Source organism: Suricata suricatta, chromosome 1 (genome assembly GCF_006229205.1).
Source record: "Suricata suricatta isolate VVHF042 chromosome 1, meerkat_22Aug2017_6uvM2_HiC, whole genome shotgun sequence".
NCBI classification, from domain to species: Eukaryota; Metazoa; Chordata; class Mammalia; order Carnivora; family Herpestidae; genus Suricata; species Suricata suricatta.
The window spans coordinates 25115128-25129049 of NC_043700.1; the positions used below are offsets into that span (position 1 = coordinate 25115128).

Genomic DNA, 13922 nt, shown 5'->3' on the forward strand with positions numbered 1-13922 from the left:
ATATCCATTATCCCTCAAAGTACAGAAAGGGAGGGCGCCTGAAAGGCTAGGTTGGTTGAGAGTCGGATTTCAGCTCAGGTCATGACCTCGAAGTTCGTGGATTCGAGTCCCACGTCGGGCTCCTGTACTGATAGTTTGGAGCCTGGAACCTGCTTCGGGTTCTGTGTCTCCCTCTCTCTCTGCCTTCCTCTGCTCAAGCTCTATCTATCTGCCTGTCTCTTTCTCTCTCTCAGAAATAAATAAACATTAAAAAAATATTTTTTAAGTACGGAAAGGAATCTCCTCACAACTATTTCAGAGTCTCATTTGTCTTTCCTGCCCAATATGTGAAACTGTGGGTCCCAGTAGTGGGGTGGGCACTCTCTGGAGGGTCAGTTTGCTTAGGCGCCATTCTTTAGAAGAAGAGAGAATTCTCTCCCCTGGCGTACAGCGTGATCCTGGGGAGACTTGTTTCTGGTTGCTTATTGGTAGAATCGGAGATTCTTCTTATCACAGCAGACTTCAGAAGTCACCAGCTCTGGGGTGCCTGGGTGGCCCAGTCGGTTGAGTGTCCGGCTTCGGCTCAGGTCATGATCTCACGGTTCATGGGTTCAAGCCCCCCATCAGGCTCTGTGCTGACAGTTCAGAGCCTGGAGCCTGCTTCAGATTCTGTGTCTCCCTCTCTCTCTGACCTTCCCCTGCTCATTGCTGTCTCTCTCTGTCTCTTAAAAGTAAATAAAATACAGAAGAAGAAAAAAAAAGTCACTACGTTCTGTCCCCGTAGGAACATCCTAACCTAGCCCCTCTAAACCACCCCCCTGTGTGTAGCTGACCCTCTGAGCTTCAAAGACCCTGGGATAGAGTTCAGAGCATCCCCTGAGAACATGGTAGAGAGACTCTCAGGTGAGAAGAGAATGTAGCTTAAGTTCCTCCCAGTGGAAACCAAGGCATTACTTTTTGTCCCCGAGTCCTTCCTCGCCGCCATTTTATCACCACCTCCGATAGCAAAATGGCCTCCCACAAGGCCCTGAGGATGGACTCGGAACAGGGCGGTTGTGTGGTAGCATTGCAGGCTTGAAAATCCTCATTAGGTTTTTCCTCTAAATCAAGGCTGACTTGAATATGTCTCCGAATTGCATCCTTTACTGCAGCCATCCGGGTTTAAGTGGCCTGGAGGGAGTGTATTAAGCTGACTTGCATTGTCAATTAGGATACAAGTTAGCTGTGCATCACCTTTAAGAGGCTTTGGCCTGTGAAAGCCCTGAGTCAACTCCTATATCCTGTCTCTCTTGTCCCTCGGGGTTCCCTCCTGTCAGTCCTGCCAGCTTTCCAGGGATCTCATCCACATCCGTTACTGTCCAAGGCCTCTTTCTGGGGCACCTCACCCAGAACAGACTCCTTGCTCTGCACACCAGTGGTTTTCCAGCCTCGGTGTGTAATCGAGTTACCTGGGAAGCTTGTTTCTGTTTGTTTTTGTTCCCATTCCAGGGCAGACTGCTGGAATTTAAAAAAAAAAAAAATTTTTTTTTTAACTTTTATTTATTTTTGAGAGACAAAGAGACAGAATGTAAGCAGGAGTGGGGCAGAGAGAGAGGGAGACACAGAATCCGAAGCAGGCTCCAGGCTCTGAGCTGTCAGCACAGAGCCTGACAAGGGGCTCAAACTCATGAACCATGAGATCATGACCTGAGCCAAAGTCGGTCAGTTACCGGACTAAGACACCTAGGTTCCCCGATTGTTGCTATTTTTAAAAAAGGCCCCAGACAGGAGCGTCTGAGTGGCTCAGTCAGTTAAGCATCCTACTCCTGATTTTGACTCAGGTCATGATCTCACAGTTCATGAGGTCAGGCTCCGTGCTGACAGCATGAAACCTGCTTGAGATTCTCTCCCTCTCTTTCTCTTTCTCCTTCTGCCCCTCCCCTACTCACTCGAGTGCTTGCTCTCTCTCTCTCTCTCTCTTTCTCTCAAAATAAATAAATACTTTTAAATGTTTTATTTATTTTTGAGAGAGAGAGGGTGAGAGAGAGAGTGTGAGGGTCAGAGAGAGAGGGAGACACAGAATCTGAAGACAGGCTCCAGGCTCTGACCTGTCAGCACAGAGCCTGACATGGGGCTTGAACCCACAAACTGCAAGATCATGACCTGAGCCAAAGCTGGGCGCTCAACCGACTGAGCCACCCAGGCGCCCCAAGTACACTTTTTTTTAAAGGTCCCAGACAATTCTATTGTGCAGCCAGGATTGAGAATCACTGCTGTAGGCAGTGTTTATTAACTTCTAAAAGCTGTAAAACTCTTTGTTCAAACCATGCAGACACCTGCATGTAAAAAAAAAAAAAAATGGAGCAGACTTTCTCTGGTTGATGAAGTGAGTGTGGAAAAAATACACAACCATAGGCGACTCCATAGGACTGTCTGGAAGCCACCACTCACCTTCGTGGGTACCTCTCTGCCCCATCAAAATGTGCCTTCCCCAGGAGCCACTCCATTAAGCCCCGGGTTTCACAAATTGTTTCTATAAAGGGCCAGTGAATAAACATTTTAGCCTTTACAAGCTATATAATTTCCATTGTATTTACTTAACACTGTTTTGTACTGTTGAGTATGAAAGCAGCCATAAGCAACACGTAAATTAATGAGCGTGGCTGTGTTCCATTAAAACTTCATTTACAAAAACAGACTGGACTGGATTTGACACGCCAACCAGAGTCTGCTGATCCCCATTTGAAAGCATTGCTCCCTTCAAAATTATTGATTATAAATCTTTCAAGCTAAATCTATGTATATTCACCTTCCAGGTGACGTCTGTGCTCAGTAGGTTTCCTGTGTGTTAACTGGAGCTCTCTGATAGTAGCCCATAATACCAAGAATTGGTTTTCTCTGCTGGTTTTGGTAGAACTAATCCAAGGGAGCAATTCTTTGGTGGCAGGTGGAAGGTGTATGCAGTGGGTTAAACTAGGATGACAATAATTCATTCAATAGTCTCCTCTTCTGATTGGAGTGTGAAGAACATGGAACTGGGGTCCCTCCAACCACCTGGAAGGCTTTGGCGGGAGGGCACTGACTTGGGAGAGTGGCAGCTGTAATAATTTTGCCCCCGTGGTTAGGTAATCATGATGTTGCGTTGGGGTGAAAACTGCCTTACCAGAGTCTGTCATGTTTGCCTTTGAGAGTCTTACCGGGGCTCCTCCTAGCTGAAGGATCACACCCAGTGCGGCTCAGAACTGAAGCTGAGCAGCAGGGCTGCAGGCAGGCGGTGAGGGCTCCTATGGTAGAATCCTCATGAACCGACAGGGAGGCTACTCAGGGTTCGGCTATTTGATTGGGCTTCCAACAGTTCTTCATGTGCATTCACCTTGGCACTGCCTCGCTCTCTTGGGCCACATTCAGGATCTACTCGTCCCCCTCTGATGGTAGAACAGCACTTCCCTGGTCATGATGCTCTAGAGATGCTGGAGGGCTCTTGTTTAAAAGAATTTTTTAAAGCCACATTCTTTTTATTGCTTTCAGTTTCAAATCAACTTCACTTTTCTTTCTCATTCAAGAAATGCCTTTTCATCGATAGCCTCTGTAAATCAGAAATGAAAATAAATTTTGAAACTAGTTAAAGATACGAATGCTGAAATATTTAGTGAGACATAGCCTGAGATTTGTAATTGTTTTGAAATACAGCCAAAAAAATTGAGGTAGGTTGATAGATAAAAGGAGGGATGGAAATGTGATAAAATAAGTAACAAAATGTAGAATCTAGGTGGTAGATACATGAAGTTTCATTGTAAAATTCTTTCAATGTTTCTGTCTCCACTTTGATAAAATGTTGAAAGAAATAAATGTCGAGAGATTCAGAAAAACATAATTTCTTCATATGAATTATGTCAGTGCTTGATTCAAGACTCAAAAACTTGGACCAGCATGTAAGAACCACTCTGCGTGGAGTACTAATTACAAGTAACATTATCACCAAGGAGCCTGATTAGATTCAAATATCTTATTCCGTCAGCATGGCTGTGAAAGCCTGTTAAACACCAAGTACTAAAGGAGGTGTTCTGGGATCAGCCTAATTTCTTCTTTTCTCCTTCTTGGTTTCCCCTTTGGATCTCAGGTGGCCATAATTAGATTCATCATAATAAACCCTGGTACCATTCCCATCACTGGCCCATACATCATCCATTTCTATTTATTTCTTATTTAGGCATCTGTATTAAGCACCTGCAAACCCAAATAAAATAAAATCCAGGACCTTGACAACCCACATCCAACCACATAGTCTCTACAACCCATCCCAAATCACCCTAAGTTCTATGATCATCATTCCCATGCTTTCATGTATACATGTGTGTATTCTTTGTATATCTATGGAGTCCTTTAAAAGTATATGATTTAGGGACACCTGGTTGATTCGGTTGGTTAAATGTCTGACTCTTGATTTTGGCTCACATCACGATTTCACAGTTCATGGGATTGAGCTTCACATCGAGTTTGGTGCTGACAGCACAGAGCCTACTTGAGATTTTCTCTCTCCATCTTTCTTTGCCCTTCCCCTACTTGCATATGCTCGCTCTCTCTCTCTCTCTCTCTCTCTCTCAAAATGAGTAAATACACTTTAAAAGAAAACATGGGACACCTGGGTGGCTCAGTCGGTTAAGCATCCGACTTCGGCTCAGGTCATGATCTCGCAGTTCGTGGGTTTGAGCCCCGTGTCAGGCTCTGTGCTGACAGCTAGCTGAGAGCCTGGAGCCTGTCTTTAGATTCTGTGTCTCCCTCTCTCGCTGATCTTCCCCAGCTCACGCTGTCTCTCTCAAAAATAAATAAAACATTAAAAATGAAAAAAAAGAAAACTATGTAATTTGTTTTTAACTTTACAAAAGGGTATATTCATTTTGATCAGTCTTGGTTTTTCTCCCACTTGCATATTATTGCAGAGATTTATCCATACTGTTGTAACATTGCTGTGGTTCATTTGTTTGATTACTGTATAATATCCATTATGTGAATCCACCATTCATTTGTTCTTTTCCGTTATAAGCATCTGTTCCCAGGTTTTAGTATTATGAACATTGTTATACATATCCCCTGCTGTGTATGTGCAAGAATTTATCTTGGCTAGAAGCCTAAAAGCAGAGCTGCTAGGTAATAGGGTACATTAAGGATCACCTTTAGGGGATAACATCAACTGTTTCCCAAAGTGGTTGTACTAATTCATACTTCCCTAGTAATATGGTCTCTGTCCTAGACAACATTCAATCCAGTGGAAGATACGCAAAATTAATGACATGATTTATTAGTACACATACATAAGTAGTGTGAATGATGAAATGTAAGCACCAAGATACGCCTCTTAGCAATGTGGGGAAAGCGATATCTGTTGTCTCTTCCTCCCAATTGATACTCATAGAATTACCTCCAGATAAGACATTTATGTTTCTCACCTTCCACTCCTGTTTTCCTACTTGTGGAATTGTTTGTGCTGTGAGTCTCCTGGGCTCGCCTCCAACTTAAAGGCTATGGGACTGTCTTAACCTTTTATTTCTTGGCAAAACCAAAAGCCCCACCCTACAACGATTCTGTTCTTTGGCACAAATAAAAAAAAAATCAGCCTCTTACACACCTCTTCCAATACTCGTTTGTTCCCGCTCTGTCAGTTTTCTTCTGTCCAATGAGTGGCCTTGTGGCTGGAGGTCAGAGGTGCCAAATTAATTTACTTTGTTATTTGGCATCCAGGGATCTTATTTAGGCCCCTGGATCTGGTAAAAATGCCCCCTTCGGGAAACAAATCAGTGTGATTCATTTTCTAGCTCATCCAAGTACAGTCAGGCCGTCCGTGTCCTATTTGCGCTCACTGGGTCTCATAATATGTGCGCGGCCAACCCTGAAAATGAATGGTCATGAGCAGAGCAACTGATGGGCCTGTTACACCCCGCCCCGCCCAGGCTCCTGCGCATTTATCCTGCGTATCAATTCGCCCAGCCCGGGGAGCGATCTGCCGTTTGTGCTGCAGGTGTGAGGGTCACCTCGCGTTTCCTGAGAGCCCCATATTCAGTATTCTGCTCCTGCCTGCCGAGTCCCCACACCAAGGCAGCCTTATCAGATAGCGAATTTCATTATGTGCTGTCCACTGGGAACCCTCCTAAAAGCAATAAATTCATTTCACTGTGCTGGTCTCTGAACTATTAAAGCATTTTAGTCCTGTTTCTCCTTTAACATCCCATGAGCCAAATATTCACTCTGACAAAATGCTATTCATTACAAAGTTAAGATGACTTTGACTCTATTTCTCTCCCACATAATACAATGAAGACACTTTGTCCTGGATTCATGTACAGCCTGATGGTATTATGGATAAAAACACGACAAGGCAGGCGGTCTTTTCTCAAAAATGGATTGAAATTACCTCTAGCTAGCTATGCCTTGCTTAGATAAAGAGTAGCTGGAAAAAATAAAAAAAAAGGTTTTCTGCTCATTTTTAATATCCTGACCAATATACTGCTTTGGGGAGGATGATCAGGAAAAAAAAATAATAAGAAAATGGTAAAATGAAATATCACTGGACTATAAAAAAGACCAAATCCCTTTTACCCCTCTTTAATCCACAGATCTTTTCCCCATGCTGAGAGTTAGTAAATAGATGGGAATTATGGGATACCTCTGGGGCCAAGTGCAAGGCAGATCTTAAAGAGATCTTGCTGAATGATCGATTTAAGCAGAAACTATAGTTATATTTGACTTCTCATCGAAGTCATCTGCAGGTCCAAACCCTGCCTCTGACACACACCAATCTCAGGTACACTTACAAACCTCTGGAAGCCTCTTTCCTCCTCTATAACATGGAGGAAATAGTACCTCCTCTCTAGGTTTATTGTGAGGACTAAATAGAATAATCCATGCAAATCACACACAGTAAGAGAAAAATGAATGTTTTTTTTCCTTTTCTTTGTCCTCCTTCCCGTGCAGACCACTCAGGAGAGAAGCAGGAGAGTTGAAGCATGAGAACACAGAGCTAGACTGTTGTGGGTCTCAGAGAGAAAGCTCTGTCACACCTATTTGACGCAGAGAATGTGATCTTTCTTCTTCCTACCTTGAAATAATTAAACCAAATAACCGCGTTAAATCTGATCACGGTGTCTGATGCGGGAATGAAGTAGCAGATATTCCAGATAAAAAGCTGTGAAAGGAAGCTCTTTGTGGCCGGAAGATGGAGGACAGCGATGCAAGCCCTGAGACTGGGCTGGTTCCGGTGTCAAGTGTAAAGGATCGTACTCTGTGCGCCCGATGCGCCCTGGGCTCTAGAGCTGGGTTTTGGGGACAAGCTTCACCCTTACTCTCATCTTAAGCCCTTCTTTCCTTCATTTCCTTTCTCCTACACGCACCACTCTTCTTGGCTTCCCTGCTTATTTTCTACATTGCTGTAGGCTATGTACCTTTGCAGACCACCTTGTACCTTATCTAATTACCTTGTTGATTAATTAAAACTCAGCCCCCCTGCTTTTTCTGCCCACGGCTCTGCGCCAGGCTTCTCCTCCGCGGACCTGATGGGAACGCTGGAGGCTTGTCGGGCTCCAGCTAACGTCCTGCAGCGCTCAGTAACAAAGGGAGGCTCTGTTGTTTCCACGGCCATGACCAGCCCCATCTCAGAATAAGGCGAGATTCAGACTGAATGTTCCAGAACACAGGAGAAAGCTTCCTATCTGCCAAGAAAATAGGAGTCATTCTTCCTCTTGTCTGTCCAATTAGAGACACTGCCTTATAAGCAATTATTTCCCCAAAATGTTCCCATTTCGTTCCCAGTCTGTTTTGAGTAGATTAACTTTATTTTTTTAAGTTTATTTATTTTGAGAAAGACAGAGACAGCACGAGTGGGGGAGAAGCAGAGAGAGAGAGAATCCCAAGCAGGCTCTGCACTGTCAGCACAGAGCCAGACAAGGGACTCGAACCCATGAACCATGAGATCATGACCTGAGCTAAAACCAAGAAACCAAGAGTCAGATGCTTAACCGACTTGAGCCACCCAGGTGCCCCAAGTTGATTAACTTTTTAAAATCTGACCTGACTGGGTCAACCCTGAGGAATTCTTTGGAGAGTGTGTGGAATCCATCTGGATACTAAAAACTATCTCTGAATGCCTTCTTAGACTTTGAAAGAACACCCTTAGAATGTTATGACAACAAATAACTCTTTGGGGACAAGGAAGGGGGTGAATAAGGACAAATAAAAGTTTTCCCACTTAAAGCTGCATATTTGTGCCTCAGTCTGTTCGAATAGCCCATCAATTATTAACTGGGAACATTTCCAAGTACTGCCTCAAAACACACAACACCAGAAGGCATTCTCCAAAACAGGTTGCATTTATTGAATGTTGTTTACTATCTCTTGGCAGCTTTGTCTGTTTAGATGCTGTCTGGAAGCCTCCTTAATATATATACTGTCAAGTAGGGGAGATCTCTGTTTAGATGTCTCAAATAAAAGACTGGTAGAAACTCAAAGGCAAGTATGTTAACTTTAGTTTCTTAGATCAAAGAAAGCTGCTCATCAGCAAATCCACCCATGTGGAGTCCCTTCAACCTGTTGTATCAGTGTAGAACTATGATTTAGTGGTAAGGATTAGACTGTAACGCTGTGGTATGATATGATAAAACTCAGAGCTCAAGAAGGCATAAGTGTGGAGAGAAGAATAGATACTAGCCGAGAAGAAAATTCATGGTATTTAAGATGTGACTTGCTGTCCAATCTGGGCAGCATTGAAAATTTCTTTTTATCTTAAAGCCCTTGGCTATTCTAAAAGGTAGGAGGAGTTGAGAAAGAATGAGAAATATAGGAGATTTTTTTTCTGTGTATCTGATCATTTTTTCAACCATATGTAAAAACGTAAAAACCTGGCTTTCAAAGACATACACAATAGGGTCGGCTTCTGGGTATAAAATTGGGAACTCGTTAGGTCTGCTCGTTAATTATTTTGTTGAAATACACAGTTTCTTCACTTCCAGGGGAGTAGAAACTGAGGCAATAGAATGAAGAAAACAGAATAGGAAAAACAGATCCACCAAGACCTCATGGGTGACTGGCCAGGGCCCGGAATGTGCAACAAAGTCTCAGAGGTGGCCCCAGATCGTGGTGTGTTAGAGATGATAGAGCCAAGTAGTCATCCTAATGAATAGCATGGGCACCTGCACAGCACCCAGCAATTCAATGCCTGCCCAAGTTGGTGGGGGGAGGGGCTGCTTCTGTGGCCATTTCCATCAAAGTAACTGATTAGTGCAAATGTCTCCTCCTATCCGAGGCTACAGGAATGTGGAAGAGTCTGGGGTCCCTTAGGTGCAGGTACCGAAGGCAAGGAAAGGTGGATTCTTGCTGGGTGTATCCGGCAGCATCTTTTGCGTTCCCTCACAACCAAACCCCCTCGCAGTCAAGGAGGAGGCCATGTGGAACTCTCGGGGGCCTGGATGCCACACTGCTCAGGGAACACTGCTCAGGCAACTGGCCACCTTTTTCTGTTAACCCTCATTTCCTGCAAAGACAAATGAAAGTCCTGAGAGGTAAAATACTTGCCTAGATCCACCTAAAGCAAGGCAGTAGCTAGGAGTTTGCTAAAAGCCATGGATTACAGATTCTAGGCCCATGGTTAAGCATTCAAAAGGCCTTCTCCCTAGTGGAGCATTTTAGGGTGAATAATTTTATCATGTAGAATAATAAAATACAAACAATTTTTATTCTAATATATAGAAGCATAAGTGGAAAATGTTTCCAGGATTTTTTCCCAAAGGAGAGAAAACACATGAAAAGCATCTTAAAATATTTAAAAGAAAAATACAAGTCTAGAGTATAATTATTGTTTTATTACAATATTTAATCATTGCATTTCTAAGAAACATCATATTACTTGACCTCAAGTGTCTTTGGAAGGGGCAGAGTCCCAACCCTGACCACGACAGTTGAAGAACTGGTGTTCCATTGTCCTTTAGTGACAATTCAAAAGGAAGTCACTCCATCTCTGCTATGTCATCTGAAGATTTATATTCCAAAAATAAGCAATGCAATGCATTTGATTAAGACAATCTCAACCTACAAAAATGCCCGGATGAGCTTACTCTGTGCTATCTCTGATCCAGAATAACAAAACAGAGAAAAATACTTGCCATAAAACCAGAACCCTCTCCCACCTCATGCCTCATTATTTGAAAACAGTGACTTTTTTCCTGAACAGTGGACCCAAAGAGGAGACTTATATTTGTCTTTTATGCTTCCCCTGAGGAGCAAATTTCACTTCAAAACAGAGTTTCATGAACCAAAAGCAATTTGTGTACCTAAAGTATTCAGCAAGGCTCAGCCTGCAGAACCATCATTAACATTTGATTGCACACTTTGTTCCTAACAAGCACTCCTTGGCCCTCCAAAAGGTAATAATTGTAGCTCTTCTTCATTCACTTTAAATTAATTTGTCCTTGGGGGGTCACAGGACTGCCAGGTTAGCAGCCCTAGGATCTAACCTCATAATTGTACTAAACTACAGCCTTAGGAAGCTTCCCCAAGCAATCACTTAAAAAAAATTATGATTCTCTCCAAATCTTGGAGTTTAGAAAATAGGCGCTGAGGGACACATCTGACCTAGACCTAGCAGTTGATTTCTAAATTCTGTGAGTCTTGAGACAGGCCATTTTACTCCATGCTGGGCATTAAGATATTTACCATTAGCACTATCGAGTGACATTGTTCTGAGTGACATGCGTTTTAGGACACAGAAAACCACACTCTTCCCTTGGGTTTGCTAATCTTGGTTGATTCTAATCTGTTGTCTCTTTTCCCCATGTCCAGTTTAGAAATGCATTTCATGATAATAGCAACGTGGAATCTGAAGTGGACAGAATGCAGACCTTTTGGAGATTTGAGAAGTCGGGCTGATGCCGCAGATTTGAAGCAGCAGTTCTAAATATTATGAAGGAACCAGCATTTGTGAGCACCTACTCAATGCCAGGCCTTGTGCTATTACTTTTCACTTACTGTCTTATGTAATATTCACAACAGCCTGCAGAAATAGATTTTACCTCCCTTAATTATAGAGTAGAGGTTGATGGATGTTAAGTCAATTGCCCCAAATCACACAACCAGGTAGGTGGGGGAGCCAGATTCCAAACCACTAGCCCACAGCATGTGCTTTCTACTACTTCAGGCAAGCAATCTTTGTGCTCTCTCCTCTGTGCCAAAACCATGCTTTGGGGGCAGCAGGAGGATGGGTCCAGCTAGTGAAGCAGAAGTCCAGGCAGTGAGATCTGGGGTGCTAGGCTCCACATCCTTGACTGAGCTTCTAAAACGGATCCAAGAGGTCAAATGCAAGAAACTGGAGAGTCAAGTACTTCCTCCTGGGGCTTTGGGAAAATGAGACTCAGAAGAAACATTCATGGTTACAATCAAAGCCCATTACAGAAGCTAGGAACAATTACAGGAATTACAGGATGTGCTGAGCAGAAAAAATAGCTACTGGTTGGGTCAGACTGTGCTGGGAGAAGACTGCCGATAGCTAGGCAGAGCTGAGAGGAAGCTGAATGAGTCTAAAGTCAGAACAGAGAGATCCAAGCTGGTCGGAGCCAGTGGTCAGCTGCTCTGGTAAGTGCCCAGGGAGGCGCTACTTTTTGAAGTGTGGCTTCAAACCCTGGCCTTACCCGACCTTATCTTTATGTGCATTTCACCCCACAGGTTGTGAAGCAGCGTGGGTCCCCACCAGGGATCCAGCTCACCTTTGGTGATTTTAGAGACAGCTGCACAGGCATCTGAATGTTACTGAAACCTCTGTGTCCCCAGGGTCAAGCACTGTGCTGAGATCAGAGAAGGCACTTAAAATATTTGTGAAAGGCAGGGAGGAAAAGGAGCGAATAAGCCAGATTCAAGTACCACTAACACACCATTTAAAACAAGTCCAGGTCCAGGGTTGTGTCAGGAAGGGACAGAAAAAGCTCGACCTGAGCTCCCAGGTGTGGAATGACAACCATTAGAAAAATGGCTGGGATTGAGAACTCCATCACCAGGGCACGTGGGTTGAGGGACTCTTTAATCACAAAGAAGGTCCGGGATGCCAGATGAAATTTCCGCTTGTTAGAAAATGCGGGGAAAGTGAGAATTCTGTCTCCAAAGAACTGGGAGAGGAATTAGGACCTTAATCACCAAGACACAGGAAGGAGGCACCAGGGAGGCATAGGCGGTAAGGATAGCGAGACTGATAACCCAAAGCCCTGACTAGGACCCCTAGGGCTACTAGTGGGGCGCTCTAACCAGGACCACTGTTAGTTTCATAATAATGTCGAACCTACTGGGAAGGTTCCGTGTTCTTCACAGAGAACGTTTCAGATCCCGCGGACGTGGAAACCTAGCGATTATTGCATATTTGTCTGGTGCCCAGTTACCAGCTCATTCTATCTGGCCCCTTTATAGCTGAGGAGATCGAGTAAGTCCTGCCAGGTTTGGTAAAAGATCTGCCTCTCCTTTTCAGCTTTCTAAAAAGAAGGAAGACAAAAGACGTTGATGAGTGAGTACCCAGAGAAGTAAGGCAGTGGGACGGATGACCTATAATCACAGTTTTGGAAGGAAAGCAGGGTGGAACGGGGGCAGGATGACCCTCCAGGGCGATGCGTGATGTTCTACCTGAACAACAAGCTCTCCATCAGTCCCTGCCTATACACCCCCCTCCTGGGGATAGGCTGGCCGGGTATCTGTCCCTCCCTAGCATCCTTTGCTACCACCACCTCACTTGCTGGATTGTTTTATTTTTGTCTGTACAGATCATTAACTCCAAGAGGATAGGTACTATGTCTATTTTTTCTGCTTTGTGTCCTCAGAACCTGAGTCTGTGCCTATGATGCTCAATAAGAAACAGTGGGACGAATGAATGACAATCAAGAATATACCTCTAATTTCCAACTACAGGGAAGAAAGAAAACTTTGAAAGGCCAGTGACGCGGGGATATACAGTATGCCCTGTATACTCTACATGGATAGATTGCTTTTAAAATTTACCTTAGAAGGCTCTCAAGGGCTGCTGTGTGTGGAAGCTTATAATGTCTCTCAACACAGAGCTTGGAGCTGGAAATCCCAACGTTGCACAAAAAGAACGCGGGACAAGATGAATGCTATAACTTAGTAATTTCTAGGTCGCTTGCAAATGATTACCGTTAATAATTACAAGCTTTTATTGGGCTCTTTCTATTTTCAGAGTGCTTTACAGTCATTCATTGGTTATTCCTCACAACATCGCTATGAGGGGGATCATCACTATTATCACATTACAGATGTGCTAAGGATGTCAAGCTGGATTTAATTGATTCACGACTGTCGCTATTTTTAGTGATTCATTTGCCTCGCTGCTTTCTGGTCCTAAAAATCTATCGATGCTGTCTAGCGGGTGATTCAGCTAAAGTGCAGTTGAGATGGAAACATAGTAGAAAAAAAAAAGACAGAGAATCACAGGAGCAAACTAAATTTCTGAAAGGTTAAGAGGTGCCACAGAGAAGCGCCAATGGATTCTGGAAGTACGTGCATTTGCTGCCAACGGGGTTCTACACCAGTGCTATTCTCCTAAGGTTACTGCCACCTTGAAAATAAGGACTTAGGTTAACATGTATCAGTTTGAAAGCAGTTTGAGCAATTTGGCCTCACAATGCCGAGCCAGGTTTCCCATCAGTGATATATCCGAGCCCCAGGACCAAATTAGTTTGTGCCTATGGGAGCTACAGGCGATCAGACATTCACTCCGGGGAATGAAGCAAGTGTGGTCACATGTTGGAAATCGTATTGCCCAAGAAGGCTGGTGAATCTGTGGAGCAGATGTCAGTCATGGAAACGATGTCTCCATATGTGAGGAGAGTGCCCTGGCTGCCTGTCTGTGGGATGTTTGTCCTTCCCCTCTCCATTGTCTGGCTTTCCATTTGGCCGTCTGTGGAGCCTTCTCAACAAGCACTGACATT

The 13922-nt window shown here is 43.9% G+C and overlaps 1 long non-coding RNA gene across 1 annotated transcript; it reads left to right on the forward strand.

The window, feature by feature from the left end:
• Positions 1-12326: 12326 nt before the first annotated feature.
• LOC115288347 lies at positions 12327-13170 on the forward strand. Its single transcript, XR_003906969.1, has 2 exons — positions 12327-12487; positions 12798-13170. It is a non-coding gene; the product is annotated as an uncharacterized LOC115288347 (long non-coding RNA).
• Positions 13171-13922: the final 752 nt, after the last annotated feature.